This window comes from Camelus dromedarius, chromosome 13, assembly GCF_036321535.1.
Source record: "Camelus dromedarius isolate mCamDro1 chromosome 13, mCamDro1.pat, whole genome shotgun sequence".
NCBI lineage: Eukaryota > Metazoa > Chordata > Mammalia > Artiodactyla > Camelidae > Camelus > Camelus dromedarius.
The window spans coordinates 66,864,845-66,880,310 of NC_087448.1; the positions used below are offsets into that span (position 1 = coordinate 66,864,845).

Genomic DNA, 15,466 nt, shown 5'->3' on the forward strand with positions numbered 1-15,466 from the left:
AACATTACAGTAGAATGAAGGGTCCGATTATGACTGAACATTTTAATGATCTTTGTTTCCTAATATTTTCATGATGAAGACATGCACATTTGCAACATGGCTTTGTGGTAAAATAATAACTCAAGAATTTTTTCCAAAGATGTATGAGCATTGCGACTACCCTGATATCAACCAGGAAAACCAAACAGATGTAAGTAAACATAGGACCAAGATAATAGCAGATGTCACATCATTCACCAGGAACACCTGGTCACTAAAAGCTTTCCTCCTGATTTTTTGCATTTTCAAGTGGAAAATAGAAAATGATTAATATTGTAAGTGAAAAAATCAGTAGTTTGAATACTTGCCTTTTTATACAAGTTTGCAATAAAACTGTAAGTAACTCTTATGCAAACATGAAAGTTTATCATGGGAATGGTGCTTATTGGTTTTTAAATTCACTATTGCGATTTTTCTTCATGGAAGGGGGAAAAAGCCATCAAACACAGGTAAAAACCTCAATAAGATTTTTTCCGAAGAGCATTATTTTGGCAATAATATTAGTGCATATTTGTTTTTTATTTCAGTGATACATACTCATTCTCAAGGAAACTTACATATCATTATTCAATGAAAAATAAAAGTGTTTTTATTGAATGTTTCAAGATCATTACAATGAAAATAAAACTTAGGAGGTGTTTGAAAAGAGGTAATTATGGAAATGATGTGTTACTTAAAGTTTATTCGTTTACATAAAAGTTAAAGCACATGTGATAAAAGTAAAAATATGTACTATCCTTTTCACTGAAAAAGTCCTCTGAGTCCTAGAAATGGACAAGTGGCTGAGAGGTTCTTTCAGTTTTTCCTATGACCTGAATAACTTGACATGTTAACAAGAGGATGGATTTATCAAATTTTCCATCAACAGAAATTGGAAAACTTCGCATGGCACCACTTTTTTGGAAGTATTTCAAGCATCCCTCCTCTGTGACTGCTCTGAAAAAGTCATAAAGAAGTGGTGACCTATTGTCATTTATACCCCACATACAATGTTTCAAACAAACAGAGGAAATGGACCATTTAGGGAACATCCACAGAACCACCAACCAGTCTTATCAAACTTTTTAACATTATGCCGTATTTGTTTCCACATTACACTTATAATTGTTTTTTTTTACCACTTATGTATTTTTCTTATTGATTTTTACATATTCCTTATGTATTTTGGAAACAAATCCTTTTTTTGGTTGTGTCTCAAATAACCTCTTCGAGTCTATGATTTGTCTTTTTTTTTAATTGAATTAAACTTTTCATTTCGAGGTATTTGTAGATTCACAGGCAGTTGTAAGATATGTACAGACAGGTCTCATGTCCTGTTTACCCACTCTCTCCCAATGGTAACATCTTGCTAAACTATAGGACAATATCACCACTAGGATGTTGGCATCGTGACAGTGAAGGTATAGAACATTTCCATCACCACAAGGATGTCTCATGTCACTCTGTTATCCTTCTCACCCTCATTCTTTCCTTAAAACCCCTGTCAACCACGACTCTGTTTTCCATTTCTATAATTTTGTCATTTCAAGAATGTTACATAAATAGGGGGCAGGGTACAGCTCAAGTGGTAGAGCACATGCTTAGCATGCATGAGGTTCTGGGTTCAATACCCAGTACCTCCTCTAAGAATAAATACATAAATAAACCTAATTACCCCCCCCAACCAGAATAAAAAAACTTTAAAAAAGTTACATAAGTGGAATAATATAATATGCAAACTTTTAGGACTGTATTTTCCATTCAGCGTAATTCCCTGGAGTTTCAACCAGGTTGTTGTGTATGTATAGTTTGTTCCTTTTCATTGCTGGGTAGTGTTCCATGGTGTGGACAGACCACATTTTGTTGAACCATTCACTTAATGAAGGACATCTGGGTTTCTTCCTGTTGTTGGTTATTATGAATAAAGCTGCTATAAATATTTTTGCACAGGTTTTTGTGAGAGTATGAGTTTTCATTTCTCTGGGATAAAAGCCTGGAGGTGCACTGGGTTACATGGTGGTTGCATGTAGTTTTTTTAAGAAACTGCCAAATTGTTTTCCATTCCCAACAGCAACGTGTTGGTAATTCATTTCTTCACTTTGATGTGTTCTCCCTGTTACGCAGTTTGGGTAATTTGTATTTTTCTGTCTACCAGTTCACTGATTCATCGGCTTCTTCATTCTAATGTAGAGTCCTTCTATTGAGTTTTTAATTTAGTTACTGTAACTTCCATTTGGTTCTTTTTATGCCTTCTGTTTCTTTGCTAAGATGCTCTATCTTATTCACTTTGAGAGTACTTAATTATTGAGGCATTTTTATGATGGTTGCTTTAAACCTTCATAAGATGATTCTAATACCTATGTTATCTTGATGTTGGCATCTCCTGTTGTCTTTTTCATTTGGTTTAAAATGTTCCTGATTCTTGGTATGATGAGCAATTTATTATCGCAACCTGGAAATTCGTGATATAATAATGACACTTTGTTACTTATTTAAATCTTATGTTTTAGCTGGCTTCACCTCAACACCACCACAGAAGTTCGGAAGGAGGGTGCTTCCTCACTACTGCAGGGTGGGAATAGACGTCCCAGTGTTGCCGCCCCTTTTGAGTTGGCCCCAACAAAGGTCTTTCTGCCCTATTGCTCGAGCTGATAGAACAAGACTTGAGTTTGGTTCAGAAGCAGAGGAAAGCTTTATTCTTTGATTAAAGAATGAAGAGGTGCGAGCTCGCATGCTAGAGCAAGGCTCTGCCTGACAGCCCCGGGGGCGGGGCTGCTTCATAGGGATTGCCTCTCAGGGAGGGCGGGGTTCTCGCGGGGAGGGCGGGGTTCTCGCGGGGCTGCGCGGAGGCGCAGCTGGGCCCGCTCACGCTCACGCTGAGTGCCCGGCCGGGCGTCTCAGCTCAAGGCCCGCCTCCAACTTGGGTTGAGTGTCGTGCTCAGCGTCTCTGCACACGGCCCTGAGCTGAGGTGTGGGCGCAGCCGTTTGGCACCCGGAACTCTGGTCTGAAGTGCTGGGTGTGAGGGCTCCACACGCGGCCCCCTGTGAGCCAGTGAAATTAGACTCAGCGCAAGGAAAAAAGAAACAAGGTTAGACTTTTTTATTACCCAGATTCTGTTATTCCTTGGGAATTGTTAAGGGGCTTTGCCGGTGACAAACCCGTCCTCTGCCGTTTGTCCTGCTTCTCGCTGTTGAGGGGGTGCCCGTCTCCTTGACTGCTTCCTGCTGGTGCCACAGCCGCGGGCGGAGGAGCGGTCACTCCTAGCCACGCCTAAGCCGCTGGAGCTGCCGTCACAGCCCTAGCAGGGGGTGCTCCTGTCCTCCCAGAAAAAGCGTCCACCAGCACCAAGAGACACCTGAAACTGCCAGCTGCTCTCAGCATGACAGTGAAATCAGCCTGCCAGTCTTCCCCAGGACGTGTCCCTGTGTTCCGAATGGGCCTTATCTGGGGGTGGGGTGGGGGGGGCTCTGGGGCGTCAGGTGTTTGGGTTGTTCATTGAGCGGGTGGGGCGTGGCCCACCTCTCGGACTGATTATGCTTTTTCTGCCAGGTGTTTCCAAGACCTCAACTAGCGGTTGTATAGGGCTTCCCTCCTGTGCTGAGCTCACGGCTTGACGGCTTGACGAGCTGCGGTCTGGCGAGGAAATATCGCCCATGTTCATTAAACACCCACTCATGGCCTCCCAGATCTGTATCGAAGTAGCCAGATCTGGGAGGGCCAGGACAGGGACCTGAAGTAACTACTTCTTTAGTTCTTGAAAAACCCCTTCAAAAGGATCATCACCCTTCCCTTCCAACGTTTCATATAGAGACTGAGCCATTAGACCACAGTTAGGGATTCAGATGCGCAAAACCCCACCACCCCCAGGAACCCCTAAGCTGTCTTCCAGTTCTAGGAGGGGCGGGGCTTCAAATGGCTTCTTCCCTTTCCTGGGGTGGGCTTCTCTGATCTTCTGTGAGAACGAAGCCCAGTTTGTGACGTTTGAGCTTTTTCTTGGACATCTTATACCGTTTATCTGCAGGATGGTTCGGAGGTGGCCTTACTGGGGCTCGCGATTGGAATGCACACTGAGGGAGGGTCCCCTCCTCCAGATGCAGGTCTCTTAGGTCTTTAGCTAAAGTTTCCCCAGAGATGGGGGTTTTTGAGTCCTTGGGGCCGGACTGTCCAGCGGTGTTGCTGTTTTTGTTGCGTGTTTAGGTCCTGCCACTCAAAAGGAAAAATTTCTTCTGACTCGGGGGCTAATGGAATACAGAAGAAGGCATCTTTTAAATCTAATACAGACATCAGGCCCTGGTGACGGCAGAGTGGCCAGCAGGGTGCAGGGATCAGGGACCACTGGATGTGTATCCTTGGTGGCTTCATTCCTGCCCTGAGGTCCTGTACCACCAAGTATTCCCCACTGGGTTTCTTTATGGGGAAAGTGGCGGTATTACAGGCTGACTGGCCTGGCCGAAGGAGGCCCTGGTCAATTAGGCCCCGTATAACAGGGGCAGGGCCAACAAGGCCTCCCGATGGAGAGGGTGCTGTTTTCTGTTGGGCCACGAATGTCCAGGTTTTAGATGGACTCTCACGGGACTGGCTCCTGAAGCTCGTCCCAGCTGTTCCTAGACCCAACCTCGGGGTTTACTCTGGGGAGGTCGACTTGCTCTGTCCGGGAAGGTTTGTCCTCAGTAACAGGATCACCGTGTGCCCTCATCTCAGGCACACCGGTCTCCAGTTGGTCTCCCGTTAGGTGGATCGCAGCCTCCGATTTACGTAAGATACCTCTTTCGAGCAGGGTGTGAGCATTTAGGGACGCACAGAAGGACTGAGTGAGCCAGTGGCCATCCAGCTCACATTCCAGTGGCTCTAACGCCTGTTCTTGGGCCCTTCCTGATACCCCATTATTTCACAACTCTTGTGACCGAGTTTGCCTGGGTGGTGCTTAGGACCAAGTAAGTGGCACCAGCGTTGACTGAGGATCGACAGCCTTTCCCCCGTATCCAGTGTCAATCGGGGCTCTTTGGGGGTCAACTGGAATGCTGGTGCAGGAGACCCCTGACCCCATCATTCTTCATCTGTTTGGACCATCTGCCTTTGAGGGTGGTGGCTGGGATCTACCATTTCCATCCACCTTTGGGGGCAAAGAGTGTGTTCTCTTTTCCAGTGACCCTCTTGTGTGCATATGGGGCACTGATTGACTTGCTGTGTCTTGGTGGGGGCCAGGAGTCACTCACTGGATTCAAGAGTCTCTGTGGGTGGGTAGTCCACCTGCCAACCTGCTGACATTGGAGGGCAACAGCTAGTAGGTAGGCTTGATTCTCGGCCTTTTTATCCTCTGATTTTTTCTCCTCTGTGTCTCACACTCTAGATCCAGGGCCGGGGCAGAGTGTCTGCACATGGCTGCTGAGCTGAGATGTGGGTGCAGCCATTTTGCATAAGGAACCCTGGTCTGAAATTCTGGATGCAAGTCCTCTGCATGCAGTGCCCTGTGAGCCAGTGAAAGTAGACTAAGCACAAAGGAAAACAAAAAAACGGTCAGTCTTTATTTATTAGCCAGATTATGTTTTTATTTCCTGGGAGTTGTTAATGGGTTTGGCAGAGTCACAGTTTTCTTACTTGACTTCCATTGTCACCCAGCGTCACTGCTGTGTGAGGATGAGAGTTCTGGCTTTGTTAGGCTTCTGCTGTGACACCGTCTCAGCAGGTGCAGTGGAAGTCCAGACTCCCACGTGGTCTCCAGTGACACTGCCGGCGTGCCAAGGGGGGCTCAGGGCTCCTTACCACCTAGTGAAGATGGAAGCCCCAGCTCCCTAATTGGCCTCTCTGACCCCACCCTGGTGAGGGTGTCGGGGTGCCCATGTCAGCCTCGCAAGGATGGGGTTCTAGGCTTTCCACTCAGCTTTTGCTGGCATTGGGGCAGGTAGACCCACAGTTTATCCTGTGGTGGTAGCTAGAGTGGAGCAGTTATTGTCTAAAAGTTGTCTGTATTCTTAGACTGAAATGTTCCTTGTCTTGGCTACAGAGAGCAGGCTTTTATTGGCGCAGGGAGGCGGGGGGGACTGCAGCTTACTGAGTCTGCACTGTTGGTGTTTCCCGATAGCTGGCTTCTTCAGCTCCAAGTTGGGGATGTATGAGGCGAAAAGAAAACCCAGGAACTCATTATCATGTTGTTCCTTGGGTTCCAGGGTCCTTGTCAAGTCTGCCTCCTTCACCTTTTAGAGTCTTGTCACACTTGTTTTATATCTAATATCCAGAGTTTGTATTCGTACTTAATGAGAGGAATAGGGAAAAGTACAACTACTCAGATTTCACAGAAGCAGATGCAGTGGTTTGTCTTTAGACTTTGCTTATGGTGTCTTTTGTTATGCAGTTTAAAGTTATAATGAGTTCACATTTATAAATACCCTATAATTTGTCCTTTTTTTAAAAAAAGTCAAAATATTTCTCTACCTGTAGGTTATATTTTCTTCTTAAGACTGTAAAGTTTGCTTTTTCCATTTAAATTTTTAATCCATCTGGAATATGTATCAGTATGTCGTAGAGATGTAGGGACCATGATTTTCCCATATAGATAACAATTGGAGGTTTATGGGCATATGCAACCTGAAGGATGGAAATCTGCCTTAAAAAAAAAATCAGGAGATTGCCATCTCTGCAAATTTTCTAGGGATCCTAAGGATTGGGATGCCAGGATTTTTTCTTAAAAAATGTTTTTTACTGTCTGAATAGTTCATACTTCCCTCTTTGATTTTTAATGCCATCTCTGTCATACATAGAGTTTCCCTAAAGGGCTGAGTCTTTTTCTGGACTCTATTCTGTTCCATTAGTCGACCTATATATGCACAGTTTCACATGGTATTTACTTCTAAAGTTCAGTCATCAAAGTTTTCATATCTGGTAGGACAAAATTGTCATGCTCTTCTTGATTCAGAATTGTCATGTTAATTTCTGGAGCTTGGCTCTGCCTTACAATTTTGGGATGAGTTTGTCAGCTGACATTAAAAACCCTGCTGGTTCTTAATCATGGTGGTAGTACACAATTATCAGTATCTGTCAAAGTTTGTTGAACTGTACTCTTTTAAAAAGTCAATTCTATTGTATGTAAATTATTCTTCAGTAAACTTAAGCCTAAAAAAGCAACAGGACTGACACCCTTGAAGAAGGAATACATCCTCCACTGCTTCCTCCTAGTATTCTCCCAAAGGACCTGCTGCCATTTATTAGAATAAGTGTACACCAGCAAAAGAGAAGTACCCACTTTCCAGGAATTCTGGACATTGGCTAATTCCCTGGGACCCAGAACTCCACTGCAGCCCACCAATGACAGCGGAGGTTTATAGGGATGAGGTGATCAACAGAACTTTGCTGAGTGCTTCTCCCAGCTGATGCTGTGGGTCCATAAACCTGTCTTACTGTTTACCCTGTTCCTGACCGAGTACTTAGAACAGACATACCTGACAGCTGGCAGATTCCCACGTTGGCTTTGTGACCCATGGCGTAAGAGTTACTATGGTAGGAACAACCAAGTGGAAGAACCGGGAATTGTCCTTACCTTCCAAAAATAAACAGAAGTCGTACTGAATCCCTGAGTGGAATTTCAGGGGTGAGTGCTACCACCAAAGGCTTGAAAGATGCAGGGAGCATAATTCCTATCAATCTGCGTGTAACTCATCTGTTCGGTAAGTCATTATTCTCTTGCTACTTTCAAGATTTTCGCCTTGTATCTGGCTTTCAGCTTTTTTTTTTTTTTTTTTTTTTTTACTATGTTATGTCTATTTGTGGATCTTTTTGTGGAATTGGTTGAGCTTCCTGGATGTGTGGGTTAGTGTTTTTCAACACACTGGGCATGTTTTCAGCCATTATTTCTTTAGATGTTTTTTCTTTCTGTCTCTCCTCTTCTGGGGCATCTACTGCATGTATGTTGGTGTGCTTGGTGGTGTCCCACAATTCCTGAGGCTCTGTTCATCTTTCTTCATTCTTTTTTTTTTTTTCTCTTTGCCCTTTGGATTGCATAATCTCTATCAAACTATCTTCAAGTATGTTAATTCCTTCTTCTACAAGAAGTTGAGCCCCTCTAGTTAATTTTTCATTTCTGTTATTATACTTTTCAACTCCAGAATTTTTATTTGGTTCTTTTAAAATAATTTTTATCTTTTTATTGATACTATTTATTTGATGTAATATTATCAGCATACCTCCCTATATTTTGTAAATCATGGTTTCCAATAGTTCTTTGAACATTTTTATAACTACTTTGAAGTCTCCATCTATTAAGTCCAGTATCTGGTCACTCTTACAGGCACTTTCTGTTGTCTGCTTTTTTTCCCCCGAGTGTATGAGCCATATTTTTCTTTGTATGTCTCATACATTTTTATTGGAAATTGATCATCTTAGATAATCTATAATTAATTAACCCAGTAATTCTGGGTTCTGGTACCCCTTTCCCATTTGCTTGATTAGTTGTCTAGGGACAAGCTTTTATTTCAGTGAAGTCTATTTATCACACACATACACACCACCAGACACACACAGCCAGACACACAGTGCTGAGCCGCAAGTGTTGCTTCTCACGTAAGGGTGTGCAGCCTTGGGTGTGCCCACAGCCACCTGGATGGCATTGTTTTGACAGGGCTCTTCTTAGCTGTCTTTTCCTTGATCACACCTAACTGCTAAACTCCACAAATTGTGGGATAATTGCTCTATTGTTTTCAACAATGCCCTGAGGCATCAATTGTTCCAGAGACCAAACCAATCGAATTCTAGCTTCTCTGAAGAAATAGTTCCTACAGTCAGTGTTCAATGTTTATTCTTAGCCAGGAGAGCTACTCCCAGGTGTTTTTTCCCCTAGTTCTCTCCTGCGAACTGGCAGTCTTCAGTTTAGCCTGTCTCTTCCACAAATCTACCAGTATCCTCCCAGTTGTCTTTCACCACAACCTCTGCTGTTTCAGAGTGCATTAGGCTTGAACTTCCCCATGTTCTGTTGCAAACAAAGTCAGTTTCTTTGGGAAGAGATTAGGCGCTGTCTGTTTTATGGTCTCCTTCTTCCACCAGGTAAGATCTCTGGGTCGGGGCTCTGGAGCTGGGGGGTGGTGTGGGCAATGGTGTGCTTTTCTCTGAGTTATACCCGCACCTTATGAACTGAGCATGAGGTGGAGTGGGGACATACTGTCAGGTCTTCTTGACATGGAACCACTGTCTTAAAGCCAGGGCAAGGGCGATCAGGGACTCGGAATTCTCAGTGGCACTGTGCCCAAGGTAGAGCCGTGGTCACCGGTGGGAACTAGGTGGGAGAAAGCAGCCCAACCGCTTGGCCACACTTGCTCAGAACTTAGTCTCAGCAGCAGGTAGCTGGGGACAGGAGGAGAAATGCTGGCATCCTACCCCTCTGGGAGAAAGCTCGTCCATTGGGAATGGGGGCAACACGAGGCCGTGTTCTTGGCTGCAGAATTCTAGAGTGGCATTTCCGTCTCTCTGAGCTGGGAGGGAAGAGGAAGTGAGTGGTTTTGATTTAAAATACCACAGACTCTCCCTGTTCTTACCAAATTTTATTTGCTTTTTAATAAATAGATGTTTCTTCATATGCTGCAGTGCATTTCCCTTATGCTTAGTGATGCTGAGCATCTTTTCATGTACCTATTGGCCATCTGGGTGTCTTCTTTAGAAAAATATCTATTTAATTCTTCTGCCCATTTTTTGGATTGGATTGTTTGCTTTTTTTGATTTTGAGTAATTTGAATTTTTTAATATATTTTGGATATGAACCCCTTATCCGATATATGGTTTGCAAAAATTTTCTCCCATTCTGTAGGCTGCCTTTTTGTTAATTGTTAATTTTGTTAATTGTTTCTTTTGCTGTGCAAAAGCTTTTAAGTTTGATGTAGTCCCTGCTGATTTTTGCTTTTGTTGTTTGTGCTTTTGATGTGGTATCCAAAAAATCATTGCCATCATGAATGTCAAGGGACTTCTCTACATTTCTTCTAGGAGTTTTATAGTCTCTGTCTTATCCCTTATGGTCTGTGACCCATTTCAAGTTAATTTTTGTGAGTGGTGTAAGATAGGGATCCAATTTCATTGCTCTGCATATGTCTATCCAGTGTCCCCAGCACTACTCGTTGAAGAAACTATCCTTTCCCCATTGGGTGCTCTTGGCACCCTTGTTGAATGTTAGTTGACTGTATGAGTAGGTATTCAACTCTAGGCTCTCTATTCTGTTCCATTGTTCTGTGTGTCTGTTTTTGTGCCAGTACCATATTGTTTTGATTACTGTAGCTTCACAGTGTAGTTTGAAATTGGGAAGTGTGACACCTCCAGCTTTATCTTTTTCCCTCAGGACTGCTGTCGCAATTCAAGGTCTTTTGTGGTTCCATACAAATTTTGGGATTGTTTTTTTCTATTTCTTTAAAGAATGCCAGAGGCATTTTGGTGGGGATTGCTTTGAATCTATAGATGGCTATGGTTAGTATGGACATTTTAACGATATTAGTTATTTTGATCCATAAACATAGAATGTCTTTCCATTTGTTTGTGTTTTCTTCAGTTTCTTTCACCAAAGCCTTGTATTTTTTATTTTACAAATCTTTTCACTCCTTTGATTAAACGTATTCTTAAGTATTTTATTTATTTTTGATGCTATCATAAATGGGATAGTTTTCTTTATTTCTTTTTCAGATGTTTCATCCTGAGGGTATAGAAATGCAACTAATTTCTGTATGTTGATTTTGTATCCTGCAACTTACCTGAAGAATTTTATTAGTTCCAGCAGTTTTTTGGTTGAGTCTTTGGGGTTTTCTGTATACAGGATCACATCATCTGCAAACAGCAACAGCTTTGCTTCTCCCTTTCCAATTTGGTTGCATTTTATTTCTTGTTTAATTGCTCTAGCTAGGACTTGCAGTACTCTATTGAATAAGAGTGGTGATAGCAGGCATCCTTGTCTTGCTCCTGATCTTAGAGGAAGAGCTTTCCATTTTTCTCTGTTGAATATTGTGTTTATTACTGTCAGTTTGATAGGTATAGTTCCAGATGCTTTTCTAGGTATATAAACTACCCCACACCCTTCCACACAGATATGCACGTGTGTGCACACATATACAAACATGCATACACACTCTGTCTCCCTCTCTCTCTCTCTCCCTCCCTCTCTCCCTCTCAAGAGCCATACACAGATGAGATCATATTTTTCTTAAAGTGCTGCAGCTTGCTTTTTTCACGTAACATTTTATCATTTCCATAACAGTGCACGTATATCTACTTAATTCTTTTATTTAAAACAAAATAATTATTTTCAAAACAATGTACATGGTTTGATTTTCAAAAAAGGTACAGTAGTAAAAAAGGAGGCCTGCCTTCCACTCCAGTCCCCCCACTCTGCTTGCAGTTTCTTGAATACAGCCATGTCCAAAGATATTCCATGCCCAGGCAAGGCTGTCTTATTTTCTTGCACAGACTGTAACATGCTATACACACCATTCTCTCTTTGCTATTTTTCACTTCGTCTATCTGGGAGCTTCTTTTTCTTTTCTTTTATACTTGCATAGTTGCAGTAGCTAAGGTTCCTTGGTTGCAAGCAGTAGACGCCTGCACAGTGAATTAAAGCACAAAGGGAATTTATTGGAAGAATACTGACAAACAGCTTCACAGCCACGCTTGGGGAAAGACAGGACGAGGGTTCTCTGGGGAACTTAGAAGCAGGAACACAGGACTATCTGATGACTGCAGCTCCCCGTGCCTTCTCTGTAGGTTTCTGTTCAGATTCCAAGTTCTGTAGGTTTCTGTTCAGACTTTATTAGCCTAATCTGCACCTGCTTTGGTCAGGTCCCCTGCTTGGATGAATCTTTTTTGGCTTCAGAGTTGAAGTAGTCTGTTTGATTGGCATAGCCTGGCTCATGTGAGCACACCAATGGCCGGACAAGAATCTGTTCCAAATGGAAGAGCAGGAAGAGGTACCGAGGAGAGAAAGTCATTCTAGTCCACACTGAGATCATGCAGACACACACAGTTCCAAAAATATCCGTCTATCCAGTGGTGCTGTCATACATACAGACCCACTCACTTTACCAAAAGGAAAACTAGCGTCACACCCAACCACTGCTTCTGGAAGTGACGTCACGAGGCCCCTGGGCTCCAGGATCGCCACCTGATTTCACTCTACTTCTAGCTCTGTCTCAGTGCTCACTCACTTCTGTAGACTCAAGGGAAAGTCAAACTACAGCCAAGACATTGTATATATAATTGTGAGGGAAAGGAAGAGGAAAGAGATGGAAAACTCATTTAAATCGTCAAAAGATATAATCTTTATTTCTTCAACCAGTCATGACAGTATGGCTGGTATTTCTTATTTCTGTCCTCCGCTGCTCATTCCATGGTCCAGTTGCCTTTAGCCAGCACCTTAGCTGGTCAGGGCTCTTTGTCTAGTGGGATAACCTAGACCTTCCTTCATGAGCTGTCTGAGTCCTTGGCAGGGCTGCTGCTTGGAACCCTAAGTGATGGAACCCTAAACAGGGCTCCCAGCTGAGGGTACGAATCAGGGCAGAATCCAGCTTGTACTTAGCTGGCCGAGGCATCACAGACTTCAGCAGTGGAAAGTACACAACACAACTTGCTCTCACTCACGTGAAGGCACTGTGTGGACTTGGCCTGACTTGGCCCACGTGGCCACGACCGTGTGCAGTGTTATTAGGCTTCCACTAACCTTTACCCCTGAGTGTGGTCACTCACAGAGGTGGACCAGGAGTCCTCCTAAGCTTCCAACAGTTCCAAGATTTGGTGCCAATTTTCTTTTAATCTTCCTGGTCAAACTCCCAGTGGTTTAAGAGGAGGCTGAAATTGCCACGGGGTAGTCCTGACTTCCATCTCGGTGGAACCACTACCATGACCCCAGGTGTATCAAGCACTCTTTCTCCGTGGGGCACTAGATGAGACCTGCAGAGCTCAGAGATTCAGAGCTAAGGGAGCACACGTTTTTGAGAGTGAAGTATTAATTTAAATTTTGTGAGTTTCCACATCCTCCTCTTGTGTTCTGGCTTTAGGAGATGAAGAACAATTTATTGGTCACTAATTCAGAGCAAACACCGCATCCTGCAAAAGACCACCCCAGCTTTATAGCGTGTGGTCCGGCCTACGAGGGAATGTGGGGAAAATGAACGTAATTAACATCTGAGAAAAGAGGTTTGTGATTTATTTACCTTTTTACATTGATATTATTGCTAAGTTTGTTGGTAGAGCTCTAAAGCAAAATCATTAAAACAAGGGCATGAACAGAAAGTCAAGTACTGAGAAGAGATTATTTTAGCAAATATCTCGATAAGGATATATACCAAATTGAACACAGAATCTAACTGTGAAACTCTTAGAAGCAGGGTTTTTTGTTAACAAAAGAGGACATTTTAAAGCCTCCTGGAAATTTGAGCCATTTTATCCACTCACTAATTGTCTTTTGGAGAGTATTTGTATCACCACACTTGTCACACAATTACTTAGTTAAAACTGCTAACTTGAAAGGTGAGAAAGTCATTTTAATTTGCGTTTTTTGTTTACCGGTGAGATATTTTTTCATATGCTCATTAGGTGTTTAATTTTGTCAGTATTTCATCTTCTGCCAAATTTTTACTCTGTTCCTTGTGTGTTTCTAATAGTTTTACATGAGCTGATTATATATATACATTTTGAAACACATACAGACTTGGAAGATTCATTAGATACCTACATATTATTAGAACTCATCCAAATGAAAAATTTCTCTTAAAGAATGAAATTGAAAGTGTCTGTGCTGCGTTTGTGCTGGTGAACGGCCACCAGCTGCTTCCTGCAGGAAGTTTGGATACCTGCAGGTGAGGCCAGAATAGTTTTAGGAAGCAAATCTTGTGCTGCACAAATACTCTGCACCTTTCCATTTGGAAGACGTGAACGTGGCCTGGCAGATTTGGAGGACAGGAGCTGAACTGCTCAGGTCTGGGCCCAGCGTGTGTTTGTCGCAGCGTTTGGCTCTGTGTTTACTGAGTGAGTGAGAATGGACGGTTTGCTCTCCCTGTGGGATATAGGATTAAAGACCAGTCTTGCTGGTTTACCTTTGTAGACTGACATTGAGCTTTGAAAGACTATCCATCAGACTGATGGATGTATAATTTGGACTAAACAGAGGTTCGTAATTGGACAGTATAGACTAGTTCATTTTGAGAGGACTACACCAGAGGAATAAATGAGAAAAAACAGGAAAGACAGGGGACCACTGTGGAAGGCAGGCTATACGTTCATCTGGTGGAGAAACATCTCCCTCTGGTATTTTATAAAATACGTTACATCTGGAGTTTCTGTCTCACTTAGGAAGTTTTTATAAGTTATATAAACCAACAGTGAAAATTACAGGGTTAAATAGATGGAAGAAGTCGCTCATATAATCAACTATTAATAATGCTTCCAAGTCTAAGTTTTTACTTATTGTCCTTTTCATAATGCCCAAGGCTTTCTCCTGAGATTTATAGCAACCCAAGTAAAAATGATTTATTTATGAAATTCCTCTGAATCCTGTTTACTGCATTGTCATGCCAGTTTAATGTGGATTCATTAATTAATTTACTTACTTTTTGATGTGTTCCTGTGTGTGTGAGAGCCTGTTTCTCTGCAGTCTTTTCCAGAATGAGAACAAGTGTTTCCATTTGGCAAAGTCTCCTCATTATCTAGACTCAGATGAGCCACAGGGCAGGGCTCAGGCTGTGATCTGTGACACACCTTTCCAAGGAGGGTCGAGGTAGAGGCAGTGTACTTTCCTTGGATCAGAGGATGTTGTGTATAGTACCAAAGAGGCCTTGACTCTAAGACTTTTAAACTCCTAAATCTTGCTATTTTTGTGGGTGGAAAAAAGGTTAAATGTGAAGTAACCTGAAATATGTGCTTCACATGGAGAGTTGAGTTTCCAGTCCATCAGCTTCCATTTAACTGCTTAAACAACAGAACGGTGAGAGTTTTTGTCTTGGATTTAGGCAGCTGTCTAAAGTGTCCTATGGGGAGGCACTGCCCCAGTGCAAATGTCGCCTGCACGGAGCTTCTGCATTCAGGTCTCTGGGAGTAAATTTTAACCAATGAAGTGCATTGGTTATAAAAGGTTTTTAGGTTCTTAAATTGGGACTCCTTGGGACATATATACATTGAGACATCCTGGTCCTGTGTTTTGAGGGAGCTGAGTTTGGATCAAAGTTCAGCATAAGGTAGAGGAAAGAACATAGGTTTTTGATTCAGACAGTCCTGGCTTCAGATAGGATTTCTGCCACTTCTGTGACCGTGGGCAGTCATTAAATGCTTCTCAGTTTCCTTATTTGTAAAATGGGAGTGATGGCACCTTCCTCATAGGGTTGTAAGATAACCATATGGACACAGGGTTTTAAAAGGCCTGTCTTAAATTTCTCACCACACACACACACGTAACTGTGAGGTAATGAATGTGTTAACTAACCTTATTGTGGTAATCAG

General features: G+C 42.7%; 1 long non-coding RNA gene across 1 annotated transcript; it reads left to right on the plus strand.

Moving 5' to 3' along the window:
• Nucleotides 1-2,997: 2,997 nt before the first annotated feature.
• Nucleotides 2,998-13,162, plus strand: LOC116157158 (uncharacterized). The gene is made up of 3 exons (XR_004141082.2): nucleotides 2,998-3,107; nucleotides 5,370-5,535; nucleotides 13,030-13,162. It is a non-coding gene; the product is annotated as an uncharacterized LOC116157158 (long non-coding RNA).
• Nucleotides 13,163-15,466: the final 2,304 nt, after the last annotated feature.